A 13,730-nucleotide genomic window follows, 5' to 3' on the forward strand; every position below is an offset into this window, starting at 1 on the left:
GATGGAGGAACATTGGGAGGAGGAGCTGTGAGGTCAGTGTGATGTCATAGGACATATAGACTCTGGATGGAGGGACATTTGGATGGGGAGATTTGAGGGGCCCTCTAGATGTGCCTCCCATGTAAACCAAATCCTTGTTCCTGGGTGCGTCCTACCTCTCCTAAACTGAAGAGTGACCTTTGACCTTTATCATCCAGAAATCTGTCCGGAATCTGTGGAAGTAAGCTGTCATGTGATCAGGTGACGTGCGGAGGAACGGAGTGTAAATAGCAGACAATTGTCTCCAGAGCCCCTAATGGTGGGGATGGATTTGGCGGCGTGCTGGTGCCAAGTTTCCTCCCCCCAGGGTCACTGCAGGTGTGGAGAAAAGCTGTGTAAGAGGATATGGAGGAGAGATGAGGAGGAGATCCAGGAATCAGGAGAAAGGTCAGGGCAAGCAACAGACGAGCGCATCCAAGAGACCAAGCCGGGGTCACTACACAGAAAATCAATCCAAGGAAACAACAGGCAGGACGAGGAATAGCAAGAAGGAGCTGAGAGACAAATGAGAATATTGCTCAGCCAATGGGAGATGATCTCAGCATGACTTCCATCATGAAGGAGATGAGGGGGAGGGGAGGAAGTCACTGAAGGTGACCATAGATCCATGGAAATTCAGCTGGTTCAGCAGGGATCGCTCACATTTCCATCCATGTGTGGCCACTGCCGGATAAAAGCCACTCCCCCAGCGGCTGCAGCCAATAGCTTCAGTGCTGATCTGTGTATTCTGAGAGCGGAGGAGTCCCCCCATTGTCAGAATACAAGAGTGCAGCGGGGAGGATTCCCCCATCCACCTCCAATGTGTGGATGGGGGAATCACTTCAGTTTTTATGGTCATCCCGCTGGCTGAACGATGAAACTGAACCATGTAGGCCAGCTTTGGGAGCAAATATATTATCATCAACTCCTCCCCCTGAAGGGGTTCATCTACGTATTACCTCCTCTGACACCAGATTCAGATTCACCTCTCCGCTTCCTCCCGATTCATCTCTCACCCAGAGCATCCTGTCTGTACCTGACATCACTTCCTGTCTGTACCTGACATCACTTCCTGTCTGTACCTGACATCACTTCCTGTCTTCCATAGAGACTTCCTGTGTGGGTAGAAGTGAGATCCCCACCTTGTGGAGCTCAGAGGAACTGCAGCCCCGAGAAGCGTCTGGTAGTGTGACCCCGGCCTTGTGCTGGGTGTGTATGGACTGTAGATCCTTATAGAGGGGTCACCTCCACTCCCACCAAGGGGGACAGAAATATATGACTGCTCGGGGGGGGGATTTTGGCCCCTTTGATTTTGCAGTAAATGTGATTGCATTAGTCCCGTTGATTTTCGTATTTCCATGTAATAAAAGGTGTCACACGATGTCGGGTTCCCCTTTCTCTCCTCCCTGAGTGTGTATTTAGAGGTGGAGCTCCTGCTGGAATGGCGGTTGGAGGCGGAGTCTAGGAGGGAGACTGACAGAACCCGCAGCAGACTTGCAGGAGTGAGCGAGGAGGATCCGGTTCCTTTACCATCGGAGATGAGGAGAGTGTGAAGGATGTTTGTGACTCTGGGAGCTGAAAAGCTGGGAGTCCTATTGGTGTGGTGAGGGGGAAGCACTACTAGGGGGCGCCCTCACCATCCCGTGTACAAGAGGTGGAAGAAGGCGGGGCTACACTACAGCCCACACAGTTTGGAGGGCGGAGCACTTTCACCCCTTATCAACTTTTCACTGATTGGTGGATTTTTGGAGTAAAATAAGTGGATTGAAGTAGATGCAAAGTGGAAGCGGTGGACTTGCAGAGAACACTATACTGAGCACACAATATTGTCTGTCTCCATGGATTTGCACAGGATTTGAGATGATTTCCTATAGCAGCAAATCTGATGAGATGAATGAATGTAGTGCCCCCTCCTGGTCAGGTCTAGGATGTGTAGTCAGGTAAAGCATAGCTGTGTTTCTCTGCTCACCAGAGAGGCTGTCAGGTAGATTCAGTCGGGTATTCTGAGTTACAGAGAGCTGTGATTGATTAGTCAGGTCTGCTCATGCTGCTCTGGTTCTGTTGGAGTTTTGCCCGCCTTCAGGAAGCTATGAGAGTCTTCCAGAACATGGGAATTGGCTAGACAAATGACCAGCATGAATATGGATACAGTCCTGGCCAATTGCAGGGGAGGGTGACCCCATTGCATGCTGGGAGTGGTATTTATACTCTGAGAGCACAAGGGTTCAGTGTCTTTCCTTGGAGAGGATTGCACCAGCCAGGCTGGAGGCAGGCTGCCTCGCCTGGCACTTGCTGTTATGTGGCCTCGGGTGGGTGACCTGAGGGCCTGAAGTTAGAGAGAGTGACCCTGATTCTACAGTAAGCTGACTGAGGGGAGCTGTCTGCCAAAGCTCTGTCTGGTATCACTGGAGAGAGTGGCTTGGAAGATTGGAAGGAGGCAACCATTCTGTCCTTGGACCTGTGAGTGCAAACTCTGAGAGATCTGGGGGACTCTGTGTGCTTGTTACCCCTCTGGTGCTTGATAGTCAGCCTGGGTCTGAGAAAGGGAGCCCTGCCTAGTGTTCTGCAGAGCTTGTCCAAGTATTGCTACTGCTAATGGGACTTGGCTCTCCTACAACTACTTGCTGCTATTTGTTACTGAGAAGTCTGCTATCTACTGTCAGCCGAGACTTCACAAGTGTTCTACTAAGAGATCAGCTAGATGTCCTCAGTGTGAAGAGTTCTGATTCTGGAGGATCCGACTACATTCCCCATCCCTATCCCCAGTTCTACAATAAACTCCAAACACAAAACATCCCCTAGACTGGTCATTGGAGACAACGAGCAGAAGTGTGTGTGTTTGCCTTGCTGTGGGGCAAAGCAAAGGGAAACCAGGGGCAACATTCAGCTCCTTCTGAGGTAGTGCTACATGAAGGTGGTGTAAAGTGGAAGCAGTAAATCTGCAGGGAACTGCATCCCGAGCACAAACACTTTGTTGTATATGGATTTGCACATGGTTCAGTATTCTTAATTTACTGTCAAACACCTCAAGATCAATGAAGTAGGTGTAAAGTGGAAGCAGTAGATCCACAGAGAATAATATTTTGAGTAGGGATGGGATGACGGTTTGAGTCAAACATAAGTTTGAATCGAACATTAGCCGTTTGAGTGTTCACCATTATGCAGGAAGTTTGCCCGCGTGCCCAAACAATGTAAAACATGCTTTGTGATTGGCCAAAGCATTGTACCTGACCTGCGGTCAGGTGCAATGCTTTGGCCAATAACAGCTGAGTTCTCAGGAAGAGCCATGATTGGCCAAAGTGCTGGCCGTATTATTGAACCACAACATGCAGAAGAGGTGGTGGAGTGGATAAGTCAGTCATCCTCATCCTCTGTCATCCAGGCTCATACTATTTTGCCTTCCACCACAGCTGCCAAAGTGTCCTGTTCCTCCGGCTCCTTGTCCACCACAGCTGCTCCTTCCGTAGCCCCACCATCATGCATGGAGGAGTCACCAGAATGTTTGGATCATAGTGTCAGTCCCATGCTGCTGGAGGATGTGCAGCAATCTGAATGCTGTGATGTTGGTTCCCAGGATGAGGAAAGGAGTGACGTGAGCCTAGAGAGAGGGGGCGCCAGTGAGGGAAAAGAAATTGTCAGTCCTGTTCCCCCAGCCGCAGCACACTGCCAAGTTGGCTCCATTGATGAGGAGGATGGGGATGATGAGGTCACTGACCATACTTGGGTGCCTGAGAGGACAGAGGAGGACAGTGAGGAGGAGGCAGAACTCCAACAAGGCAGGATGTCCTCCAGGGACAGGCATAAGGGCAGCCAACCAATGGCATCACACGACAGAGCTCCACAGGTGGGGGGCGCTGCTGACTCCAGGCAGACTTCCACAAGTTCTCTGGTGTGGGCTTTCTTCAACACATGTGCAGCATTGCTGTTTGCAGTCTTTGACTGAAGCAGACCAAGCGTGGCCAAAACACCAGCCACTTGGGCACCACATGCTTGACAAGACGTATGATGAGCTGCCATGCAGCCCGCTGGTAACAGCACCTGAAACACCCAGAAAAAGTGCAGACTTCTCCTTGCTCCTCATCTGGGATCTCTACTGTAAAACGTCAGGTCTTCTCAACAGCCTCCACTGAGAGGAGTGATGGTACAGCAGTGGGTGGCCCATCTGACAGCAGGACACCACCTGTTCATTTCAGCAGGAACATTTCACTACCCCATTTGCTGAACCATGAGAGAATAGACTGTCCCAGCCATCCACATTCTATCCTGGCCAAATTGCTGCCTTACAACTGCTGCCTTTCCATCTGGTGGACTCTTCCCCCTTCTGGGAATTTGCAGAATGTTCTGTATCACAGTGACAGGTTCCGAAAAGACAATTTGTTTCATGCAAGGCCATTCCAGCTCTGTACCATCATGTGGAAGGTCATGTTTTGGCCTTGTTGGACAAGGCGGTCAGCAGCAAGGTCCACATTACTGACACGTGGTCCAGCAGGCACAGTCAGGGATGTTACATATCCGTCACGGCACACTGGGTGACTCTGCTAGCAGCTGGGAAGGATGCAGGACAGGGTTCAGTTCTGGAGCTTGTTCCACCACCATGCCTCCAAAAACCTGGTGGTGATTCTGCCACATCTGTCTGCTCCACCCCCTCCCCTTCCTCTTCCTCTATGGCCTCTTCTGCTGAATTGTCCTCTGAAGCAGCAGTGCTCCATAACAGGGGCGGACGACAACTCATGGGGCCCCCAGGCAATAGGGGATCATGGGGCTCCTGTGTCCTTGCCCAAACTCAAAAAAGCCTATTAAAAAGGTACCAGGGGCATCTCATGGGGCCCCCTACTGACCCTGGGCCCTCGGGCAGTGCCCAAGTTTCCAAATGGTCAGTCTGTCCCTGCTCCGTAAGCATTCAAGGGGCTATGCGAGCAGACAGGCTAAAAGATGCCATGTGGTGCTTCAGCTGGTCTGTCTAAGGGACAGGAGCCACATCAGGTCAGAGATTCTGTCAGCTCTGAAGGGGCTCTCCGCCCTCCAACAGGTACACTTGACACATGTTCCATGCTTGGCACACGTCCTGAATTTGGTGGTGCAGTGCTTCTTGAACAGGTACCCAGGCTTTCAAGATCTTCTGAGGCAGGCCAGAAAAGTCTGGCCATTTCTGGTGGTCATACACGGCCTGTGTTCAGTTGGCTGAAATTCAACCTGCCCACCAACGACTCATTTGTGACATGTCCACTCGGTGGAACTCCACTTTGGTGATGCTGCAGTGGCTGCACACACAGCAGAGGACCATCAATGAGTACCTGTGTGAAAATGGCACAAGGACAGGCTCAGGGGAGCTTGGCTTCTTCTCACCTCACCAGTGGCTGCTGACAATGGATGCATGCACTGTCCTGTCACCATCTGAGGAGGCCACAAGGATGGTGAGCTGTGACACTGCATGCATCAGTGATACTATCCCTGTAGTCATCCTGCTGGAGCACACGCTGCATGGAATCATGGACAGGGCACTTGAGGTAGAACAGCGGGAGGAAGAGGAGGATTTCCTGTCCTCTCAAGGCTCTCTTTATGCAGAAACCATTCCTGTGGGGCCGCAGAACACACAGAAGGAGGAGGAAGTGGAGGAGGAGGAGGACTGCAGCAACATGGAAGTAGGGGATCACATAGAGCAGTATTCAAGGGACACTTTTCAGTCCTCAGAAACCCAGCCAGGAGTAGTACATGGGTGGGAGGAGGTAGTTCCTGGAAATATCATCCTCAGTGACCCAGAGGACTCAGAATCTCCTGCCTCCTCAAACTTACACTGCATGGGCTCCCTGATTCTGCAAAGCCTGTGTAAGGACCTGAGGATGTGTTATCAAGAAGAGGGATCAATACTGGTTGGCAACCCTTCTTGATCCACGTTACAAGGGTCAAGGTGCAGAGCTCATCCAGTCTTCCCAGAGGGAGCAGAGGATGAAACATCCTGAGGATGCCTTGAAATTGTGTAACACCTTTCCAGACACTGGGAGGTCACCATTTCCTGGACAACGTGTTTCTGAGGCTTCATTCTGTCAAAGGAAGAGCGGTGGAGAAGGCGGCCAGCTGACCGATTAAACAGTTCTTTAGTCATCAGCACCCAGGACTGTTAGGTTTAAGCACCCATCGGCAGGGTCTGCATCATATGGTGCAGGATTATCTAGGGGCAAGAGCAGACTTGGAGACCTTTCCAACTGATCATCCACTGGGTTACTGGGTCTTGAGGATGGATCACTGGCCAGAACTTGTTCAATATGCCATCGAGGTACTGACCTGTCCTGCACCCAGCGTGCTTTCCGAACGGACATTCAGTGCTGCTGGAGGTTTCATGCATTTACCTGAATGACATCGATTCATTCAGGGTTTTTTGTGCTTAGCTGTGATTTGGCTACAGCTAATCACATGACACAGCTGGGCTGTGATTGGTGCAGCTTGTGCATGTGATCGCTGTGACCATTCACAGCTAGACACACTTGTATACAATGGATGGCATGAAAGGAAGCCATCCATTGTATACAACTGTCATGTGACCTACAGTGATTGGTCACATGGCACTGGCAACGGGGCCGGTACACAAATCTGTCATCGGCCGTGTCTGAGGTACATGGCCGGTGACAGATCGCACCACAGCCCTGCGGGGTGCACGCTCCAGAAAGGACGCCATATGGCACCACCTGGAGGGGCGAGCTGTTCGTCCAACCGCCATCTGGCTATAGACTGGGCAGCAACTGGTTACACTGCAGGGGGTGATCTCAGTGGAAAGAGTGTCTTCAGTGGGGGAGGGGTGACAACACTAGGGGAGAGGTGTGTCCTCAGAAGGAGAAGAGTGTCCCCAGCACAGGAAAGGAGGGGAAGGGGTGTCTTCAGAGGAGGAAAAGAGAGGAAGGAGTATCTTCAGTGGAGAGGGTGTCTGTAGTGGGGGAGGGTGTCCTCTGTGTGGGGGGGTGTCTTTAGTGGGGGAGGGTGTCCTCTGTGGGGGGAAGAGGGTGTTCTTAGTGGAGGAGGGGAAGGGTTTTTTGGGTAAATGACACCAGATCAAAGTCCTCCTGAGAAGTTCCTAAAGACAGCTGTCTTGTCTATGTAAAAAGATAACTTTAGCTGAATATTAGAAGCACAGCGTATTCCAAGGGGTCTATGAGGTAAACTGACCCCAGCTTTGTTTGTGGACAGGGAGGAGTCCAGTGGTCTGTTTGTGGACTGGGAGGAGTCCAGTGGTCTGTTTGTGGACTGGGAGGAGTCCAGTGGTCTGTTTGTGGACAGGGAGGAGTCCAGTGGTCTGTTTGTGGACAGGGAGGAGTCCAGTGGTCTGTTTGTGGACAGGGAGGAGTCCAGTGGTCTGTTTGTGGACAGGGAGGAGTCCAGTGGTCTGTTTGTGGACAGGGAGGTGTCCAGTGGTCTGTTTGCGGACAGGGAGGTGTCCAGTGGTCTGTTTGTGTTCAGGGAGGAGTCCAGTGGTCTGTTTGTGGACAGGGAGGAGTCCAGTGGTCTGTTTGTGGACAGGGAGGAGTCCAGTGGTCTGTTTGTGGACAGGGAGGAGTCCACTGGTCTGTTTGTGGACAGGGAGGAGTCCAGTGGTCTGTTTGTGGACAGGGAGGAGTCCAGTGGTCTGTTTGTGGACAGGGAGGAGTCCAGTGGTCTGTTTGTGGACAGGGAGGAGTCCAGTGGTCTGTTTGTGGACAGGGAGGAGTCCAGTGGTCTGTTTACGGACAGGGAGGAGTCCAGTGGTCTGTTTACGGACAGGGAGGAGTCCAGTGGTCTGTTTACGGACAGGGAGGAGTCCAGTGGTCTGTTTGTGGACAGGGAGGAGTCCAGTGGTCTGTTTGTGGACAGGGAGGAGTCCAGTGGTCTGTTTACACAAGTCCTAAACAAAAGCTCCATTGTTCTCTGAGTTTCATCTCTCCAGAAGGAAGAAGCTGCTCTGTCTGTACAGATCACACAGGTGGAGTCTACACTGCAGTCTGCATTGTCAGCCGAGCAGCTGAAGGAGTCCAACATCTAACCGTCTACTAATCAGGCGTACTCTTGGAGCACCACCTACACAAGACTCACCTCGTCCATCTAGACTGCTCACTAGAGCTTCTTCTACAGCCTCTGACCCATCACTTCCCTCCTCTGCTGGAGGCACTTTATTAGGATCTATAGAGGGACAACACCGGCCTCGTATTGTCCATCAGAATCAAGGAAACAGCAGAGATCTGGCCACAGGGGAGGTAGGAAACATCAACGCTGCAACAAGGGATCTCCCACTCATCCAACCATCCCAACAGAAGCCAGCTGATAAGGGGGGATGGGTGGTCATTATGGACACAGCCTGTGATGACAATGAGACACTGGAGAGTGCAAAATCTGGTGCAGCTCTGCATAGGAACCAATCAGCTTCCAGGTTTTTTGGCAAAGCTTAATTGAACAAGCTGAAGTCAGAACCTGATTGGCTCCCATGCGCAGCTGCCCCAGATTTTGCACACTCCAGTTTTAGTAAATAATCCCCATTGTGTCCATCTGAGATGGTTTGTGCCAGATGCTGAGACATAGAGAGGGAAATGGGAGCTAATAGGCTGCAGGAGATCTGAGACATAGAGAGGGAAATGGGCGCTAATAGGCTGCAGGAGATCTGAGACATAGAGAGGGAAATGGGAGCTAATAGGCTGCGGGAGATCTGAGACATAGAGAGGGAAATGGGCGCTAATAGGCTGCGGGAGATCCGCTGAGACATGGAGAGGGAAATGGGAGCTAATAGGCTGCAGGAGATCCGCTGAGACATGGAAAGGGAAATGGGTGCTAATAAGCTGCAGGAGATCCGCTGAGACATAGAGAGGGAAATGCGTGCTAATAGGCTGCAGGAGATCCGCCGAGACATAGAAAGGGAAATGGGTGCTAATAGGCTGCAGGAGATCCGCCGAGACATAGAGAGGGAAATGGGTGCTAATAGGCTGGAGGAGATCTGCCGAGACATAGAGAGGGAAATGGGAGCTAATAGGCTGCAGGAGATCTGCCAAGACATAGAGAGGGAAATGGGTGCTAATAGGCTGCAGGAGATCCGCTGAGACATAGAGAGGGAAATGGGAGCTAATAGGCTGCAGGAGATCTGCTGAGACATAGAGAGGGAAATGGGTGCTAATAGGCTGCAGGAGATCTGAGACATAGAGAGGGAAATGGGCGCTAATAGGCTGCAGGAGATCCGCTGAGACACAGTGTTAGAAATCAAAATTATGATTCGGCACTTATATTGATGGCAAGCTTGCAAAATATTTGTTTTTTATGATTAATCATAATTAATATTAATATGTGTGAATTGTCGCCTTAAACCGATGATATTTAATTCTTCAGTAAAATAGCTGAGACCAAAAGATATAGAAGTTAAGCCGAGACAGTGAATAGGAATGAGTTGGATGAGACAGTGAATAGGAATGAGTTGGATGAGACAGTAAACAAGAATGAGTTCGCCGAGACAGTAAATAGGAATGAGTTGGCTGAGACAGTAAATAGGAATGAGTTGGCTGAGACAGTAAATAGGAATGAGTTGGCCGAGACAGTGAATAGGAATGAGTTGGATGAGACAGTGAATAGGAATGAGTTGGATGAGACAGTAAACAAGAATGAGTTGGCTGAGACAGTAAATAGGAATGAGTTGGCTGAGACAGTAAATAGGAATGAGTTCTCTGAGACAGTAAATAGGAATGAGTTCTCTGAGACAGTGAATAGGAATGAGTTGGCTGAGACAGTAAATAGGAATGAGTTGGCTGAGACAGTAAATAGGAATGAGTCGGCTGAGACAGTAAATAGGAATGAGTTGGCTGAGACAGTAAATAGGAATGAGTTGGCCGAGACAGTAAATAGGAATGAGTTGGCCGAGACAGTGAACAGGAATGAGTCGGCTGAGACAGTAAATAGGAATGAGTCGGCTGAGACAGTAAATAGGAATGAGTTGGCTGAGACAGTAAATATGAATGAGTCGGCTGAGACAGTAAATAGGAATGAGTTGGCTGAGACAGTAAATAGGAATGAGTTGGCTGAGACAGTAAATATGAATGAGTCGGCTGAGACAGTAAATAGGAATGAGTTGGCTGAGACAGTAAATAGGAATGAGTTGGCTGAGACAGTAAATAGGAATGAGTCGGCTGAGACAGTAAATGGGAATGAGTTGGCTGAGACAGTAAATAGGAATGAGTTGGCTGAGACAGTAAATAGGAATGAGTTGGCTGAGACAGTAAATAGGAATGAGTCGGCTGAGACAGTAAATATTAATGAGTTGGCTGAGACAGTAAATAGGAATGAGTCGGCTGAGACAGTAAATAGGAATGAGTTCGCTGAGACAGTGAATAGGAATGAGTTGGCTGAGACAGTAAATAGGAATGAGTCGGCTGAGACAGTAAATAGGAATGAGTTCGCTGAGACAGTAAATAGGAATGAGTTGGCTGAGACAGTGAATAGGAATGAGTTGGCTGAGACAGTAAACAGGAATGAGTTGGCCGAGACAGTGAACAGGAATGAGTCGGCTGAGACAGTAAACAGGAATGAGTTGGCTGAGACAGTAAACAGGAATGAGTTGGCCGAGACAGTGAACAGGAATGAGTCGGCTGAGACAGTAAACAGGAATGAGTTCGCTGAGACAGTAAACAGGAATGAGTTGGCTGAGACAGTGAATATGAATGAGTTGGCTGAGACAGTAAATAGGAATGAGTTGGCCGAGACAGTAAATAGGAATGAGTTCGCTGAGACAGTGAATAGGAATGAGTCGGCTGAGACAGTGAATAGGAATGAGTTGGCTGAGACAGTAAATAGGAATGAGTTGGCTGAGACAGTGAATAGGAATGAGTCGGCTGAGACAGTGAATAGGAATGAGTTGGCTGAGACAGTAAATAGGAATGAGTTGGCCGAGACAGTAAATAGGAATGAGTCGGCTGAGACAGTGAATAGGAATGAGTCGGCTGAGACAGTGAATAGGAATGAGTTGGCTGAGACAGTAAATAGGAATGAGTTGGCTGAGACAGTAAACAGGAATGAGTTGGCTGAGACAGTAAATAGGAATGAGTTGGCTGAGACAGTAAATAGGAATGAGTTGGCTGAGACAGTAAACAGGAATGAGTTGGCTGAGACAGTAAACAGGAATGAGTTGGCTGAGACAGTGAATAGGAATGAGTTGGCTGAGACAGTGAATAGGAATGAGTTGGCTGAGACAGTGAATAGGAATGAGTTGGCTGAGACAGTGAATAGGAATGAGTTGGCTGAGACCACCTAGACCAGCTGAAGACCATATTTAGGTATAGCTGGTTAGACGTCTCTGGTAGTAACATGTGAAAGGCATTAGGAGGACTCATTATAGACTTACTATTACATTATGTGTCTGTATAATATCTGTGTATTTAGTTACGTTTCTAATATTGATGTATATATAGATTAGTGATTATACATTGAAGTTATATTATCATTTATATATAACAAGCTGAGGTTACATCATCAGGTTACAGTATTATGTACATCAGCATCCATATGTTCCTGTCCATCAAAGACATCATGTGAGTGTCCCCTCCCCCTTCTATGCCATACAAGGTATGAAGAATCTCTCGTTATGACACTCATGCTACATAAAGGGGGCTGGAGGGACAGAGGTGGTACTCTCACACGCTACACGACACTCTGACACACATACATGTCTAGGACATTCTGAGAAGCTGCAACAGGTGCGTGCTGCAAGATCATCACTTCCGTCTATTTCTGGCTTCTTCACGAAGTCTCGAGAAGGACAAGGAGAGCATGAGAAGGACAGACGTCCATGAAGGACAGGACAGCACACGGCCGGACTTCTATAACAAAAATGGTGACTTATCTTTACACTTCTGCTTGTTATTTCTACAGTAGTTGTATCTCCATGGAACTGTTCATGATACACTTTACATTGTTATTTCTACAGTAGTTGTATCTCCATGGAACTGTTCATGATACACTTTACATTGTTATTTCTACAGTAGTTGTATCTCCATGGAACTGTTCATGATACACTTACATTGTTATTTCTACAGTAGTTGTATCTCCATGGAACTGTTCATGATACACTTACATTGTTATCTCTACAGTAGTTGTATCTCCATGGAACTGTTCATGATACGCTTACATTGTTATCTCTACAGTAGTTGTATCTCCATGGAACTGTTCATGATACACTTTACATTGTTATTTCTACAGTAGTTGTATCTACATGGAACTGTTCATGATACACTTTACATTGTTATTTCTACAGTAGTTGTATCTCCATGGAACTGTTCATGATACACTTTACATTGTTATTTCTACAGTAGTTGTATCTCCATGGAACTGTTCATGATACGCTTACATTGTTATCTCTACAGTAGTTGTATCTCCATGGAACTGTTCATGATACGCTTTACATTGTTATCTCTACAGTAGTTGTATCTCCATGGAACTGTTCATGATACGCTTACATTGTTATTTCTACAGTAGTTGTATCTCCATGGAACTGTTCATGATACACTTTACATTGTTATTTCTACAGTAGTTGTATCTCCATGGAACTGTTCATGATACACTTACATTGTTATTTCTACAGTAGTTGTATCTCCATGGAACTGTTCATGATACGCTTTACATTGTTATTTCTACAGTAGTTGTATCTCCATGGAACTGTTCATGATACACTTTACATTGTTATCTCTACAGTAGTTGTATCTCCATGGAACTGTTCATGATACGCTTTACATTGTTATTTCTACAGTAGTTTTATCTCCATGGAACTGTTCATGATACACTTACATTGTTATCTCTACAGTAGTTGTATCTCCATGGAACTGTTCATGATACACTTACATTGTTATTTCTACAGTAGTTTTATCTACATGGAACTGTTCATGATACACTTTACATTGTTATTTCTACAGTAGTTGTATCTCCATGGAACTGTTCATGATACGCTTTACATTGTTATTTCTACAGTAGTTGTATCTCCATGGAACTGTTCATGATACGCTTTACATTGTTATTTCTACAGTAGTTGTATCTCCATGGAACTGTTCATAATACACTTACATTGTTATCTTACACCATTGTGTGATAGAATAAAATCACACTTCATTTTTTATTTCAACGGCTCTTCATTCATAATCGCCTCAAGACACTAAAGAAGTATTGTATATGTCTAAAATCCAACACATAGAAAGGGAAATGGGTGCTAATAGGCTGCAGGAGATCTGCTGAGACATAGAAAGGGAAATGGGAGCTAATAGGTTGCAGGAGATCTGCTGAGACAAAAGGAGGGAAATGGGCGCTAATAGGCTGCAGGAGATCCGCTGAGACATAGAAAGGGAAATGGGAGCTAATAGGCTGCGGGAGATCCGCTGAGACAAAAGGAGGGAAATGGGAGCTAATAGGCTGCAGGAGATCCGCTGAGACAAAAGGAGGGAAATGGGAGCTAATAGGCTGCAGGAGATCCGCTGAGACATAGAGAGGGAAATGGGTGCTAATAGTCTGCAGGAGATCCGCTGAGACATAGAGAGGGAAATGGGCACTAATAGGCTGCAGGGGATCCTCTGAGACAATGAAATGTGTATGAAATGGATGGATGTGCAGACACTCCCAGAAGATGATGTCATTATGAGTGGATTGATATATATTTTTGCATTGTCCCCCCCAGAAGGATCAGGTTTGGTGGGATCGCTCTCATTAGCTATACATTTGTATTTTGTGTTCTG

This window comes from Staurois parvus, unplaced genomic scaffold (assembly GCF_062004578.1).
Source record: "Staurois parvus isolate SC_StPar_1 unplaced genomic scaffold, SC_StPar_1.0 ptg000879l, whole genome shotgun sequence".
NCBI classification, from domain to species: Eukaryota; Metazoa; Chordata; class Amphibia; order Anura; family Ranidae; genus Staurois; species Staurois parvus.